Here is a 3,697-nt window from a genome sequence, read left to right on the forward strand (position 1 = left end):
TTTTATTTTTTTAAATTTCATTTACTTTTTTTTACATTTTTTTTTCAAGTTCCAAACTGTCTCCTTCCCTTCCTCCCCAGAAACAAAGCACCTGGTGCTGATTCTATTCCAGCTGAGATTTACAAGGTAGGGGGACCATTACTCATACAAAAGTTGACTGAAATTTTCCAGGTTATGTGGCAAGAGGAGGTTATCCCCCAGGAGTTCAAGGATGCCTCCACTGTTCATCTTTATAAAAGGAAAGGAAAGAGATTGTCCTGTGACAATATCAGAGGGATCTCTCTCAGTCATTGCTGGCAAGATTTTTGGCAGAATCTTCCTTAATAGACTGATCTTTCACCTGGAAGAAGGTCATCTACCTGAGATCCAGTGTGGCTTCAGAAAAGGCTGAGGACCACTCGATATGGTGTTTGCTGCCTGACAATACCAGGAGAAATTTCAGGAGCAGAACAGAGGTCTGTACACAACGTTTGTAGATCTAACCAAGGCTTTTGATACTGTTAGTTGTGGGGGTTTATGGAAAATTGTGTCAAAATTTGGTTGCCCAAAGAAGCTCATCTGTATGGTACGTCAATTTCATGACAGCATGCTTGCCTGGGTTCTGGATAATGGACAATCCTGCTTTTCCAATCACTAATGGAGTGGAACAAGGCTGCATACTTATTCCCATGCTTTTTAGCATGACGTTTTCAGCCATGTTGTCAAATGCTTTCAATGAGGATGAATATGACATCAAGGTCAGCTATCAAATTGATAGTAAATTTTTCAACTTGAAAAGACTACAAGCCAAGACAAGTGTTGGTACATGATTTTCTATTTGCAGATGATTGTGCACTCAGTGCAGCCTCTGAAGCTGAGATGCAACAAAGTATGGATCAATTCTCTGCTGCTTCTGCTAATTTTGGCCTAACAATTGACACCAAGAAAACAGAGGTGCTCCATCAGCCACCAACACACCATCCATATGTGGAACCATCAGTTACAACAAATGAAGTTCTGAATGCTGTGGACAAGTTCCCTTACCTTGATAGTGTACTTTCCAGGGATGTACACATTGATAATGAGGATGACACACACATTGCCAGAACTAGCTCAGTGTTTGGGAGACTGAAGAAAAGTTTGGAAGAGAAGAGGTAATAGACTGACTACAAACTGAAGATCTACAAAGCCCTTGTGCTGATCTCATTGTATGCCAGTTTGCCAGCAACATGCCAGGAAACTGAATCATTTCCATTTGAATTGTCTTAGGAAGATTCTGAACATCACCTGGCAGGATAAGGTACCAGATATTGAGGTCCTTACTTGAACTGCCAAGCATTCAGACTCTGCTTCAGAAAGCACAACTCCGAGTGGCCACATTGTTTAAATGCAAAATGTATGCTTGCAAGAAAGACTGTTTCATGGAGAACTCACACAGGGCAAGCATTCATGTAGTGGTCAGAAGAAGTAATACAAGGACACTCTCAAGGTCTCTCTCAAGAACTTTGGAATTGATCGTGTGACATGGGAGACACTGACACAGGACCACTCAGCATGGAATGCCCATATCAGAGAAGGTGCTGTGCTCTATGAACAAAGCAGAATTGAAACAGCTCAAAGGAAATTCAGGATGTGCAAATTTGGAGAATCTACTGCAGATGTTCACACTATTTGTATCTGACTTGTGGTACAGCATTCTGAGATCGTATTGGTCTGATCAGCCACAGTGGGACACACTGGAACTTGACTCTGACATAGGGATACCTTTTGGTCCTCTTAAAGAATGAAGGACAACAACCGATAAATCTTAATACAGAAGAACCAAGAGCATCTTTAACAAGGTAGGCTTTTGCAGGATTTCAAGCTAGAAGGGACCTCAGAGATCATATAACCTTGATGGAGATGGTTTTGTGGAAAGAATGAAAATGTCAGTTTGTATTCTAGTCCAGTTACTTCTTATAAATCACTTCCCTTTCTCAATTTCATTTTCCTCATCTGTAAAATAATGATGGGAACATTTTTACATTCTCTCCATAGAGCTTCAACACAGTCCTCTGAGGCAGCACACTTATTATCCCTATGACATTTGAAGAAACTGACTCAGAGAAAGAGGCTTGCTCAGAATCACATAGATAGTGAGCTCGTCACTTTACTTGCTGCTCATCTCAATAGCTTTGTAAGTCAATTAGTCAGTCAGCAAATACTAAGTACTAAGGATTAGAGATTCCAAAGAAAGGCAAAACCCCAAATAAACCAAAGAAACCCATCTTCCCAGCCTTTAAACTTACATTCTAAAGGGGGAGATAATACTAGAGATCTGGCTCTAGAGATTTTAATCACTTTATCTCTAGAAAGTCTGCCCTGCCCTACTTCTGCCTCACTTGGCTCGTTATTTCGAGAATGCCTGAGGCATGTCTCACTTCACTCTTAAAACAATGATCACATATAGGGGAGTGGGGTTGCTTTCAGGGCTGCATGTGGACTCGGGGATAGAGCGCTGGGGCCAAGTCAGGCAAGGCCTGGGGCCGGGGTTTCGGGGTGTATGGATGTACTCCATGGCAGAGTCACAGCACCTGCGGGTGCAGGAGGCAGTGGACACCATGGTGAAAGGGCTGGAGCAAGTGAATATCCACAAGATGCAGGGTATCATGTTCCGGTGCAGTGCCAGCTGCTGTGAAGATACCCAGGCCTCCATGTAGCAGGTTCATCAGCGCATTGAACGCTGCCACGCTCCCTTTGCCCAGGCACAGGCTCTTGTGACCAGCTAACTGGAGAAATTCCAGGACCGCCTGGCTCTATGTACCATGCACAGCAATGACAAAGCCAGAGACTTGATGGATGCTGGGAGCAAGGAGCAGCAGGTAAAGAGGCAGCTAGAGTCCTGTGTGACCAGTTGTGTTGATGACCACACACACCTTATCCCCACCATGACCAAGAAGATGAAGGATTCCCTGGCATTTGTTGCAAAATAGTCATTGTCAGTAGTCATCCGGAGTGGGAGAATGGGTCTACTTGTAAAAATGTATGGAAATTTTTACCTTTTCAGTGAAAATTTAAAAATGAAGAAATTGAGACTGGTCTCAAGTTTAATACCTTTATGGGAACTTTACATCTGCCTCTCGACTCTGATGGTTCCATTATATGTTTTAGCCCATAGGTGAAGAAATAGAAGAAGTTGGTGCTCAGATATGAACTGAAGGTAGCATGGAGAGCTAATAGTACCCAGATCCATCCCTTCAATGAAGATGACCCCTATTCTATCTGTTGGAGCCCTTAACAGCTTTCAGCTGGTTCAGAGGTATTCCATTTCCTAGAAGCTGGAATAAACATTTGGTCTCATAGGTATTAGCAGTTCTCCTCCCCAACCTACCTCCCATCTGGTATGAATCCCCAAGGTAACTGTCCACTTTTGTTTGGTGCCAACTTCACATCCACCTGATTGAACCATTTCCCATAGACCAGAAAGCAGCAGCCATGAATTCACTGCTGATTGGAAAAGAGAAACACAATTATGCTTTTCTCCCCAGTATAAGAACTGCCAATTCAGAGGGGATTGTGGGGAAAGAGGGTTACTTGCATTAGAGCACCGAGGGGATCCCAAATGCTCTTTCCTTTGAAGACAGCGCTCATGTCGGCTTTCCCTGGGACACCAAGCAAGATATAAATGGGAAATCTCCTACCAGGCATGTGAAGCTCAGGTTTCTTCACAGTAACTTTT

General features: G+C 43.2%; 1 pseudogene; it reads left to right on the plus strand.

Annotated features, from left to right (window-relative positions):
* The first annotated feature begins 2,534 nt into the window (after window positions 1–2,534).
* LOC140524695 (protein FAM136A pseudogene) lies at window positions 2,535–2,951 on the plus strand (annotated as a pseudogene).
* Window positions 2,952–3,697: the final 746 nt, after the last annotated feature.

Source organism: Notamacropus eugenii, chromosome 1 (assembly GCF_028372415.1).
Source record: "Notamacropus eugenii isolate mMacEug1 chromosome 1, mMacEug1.pri_v2, whole genome shotgun sequence".
Classification (NCBI taxonomy): domain Eukaryota; kingdom Metazoa; phylum Chordata; class Mammalia; order Diprotodontia; family Macropodidae; genus Notamacropus; species Notamacropus eugenii.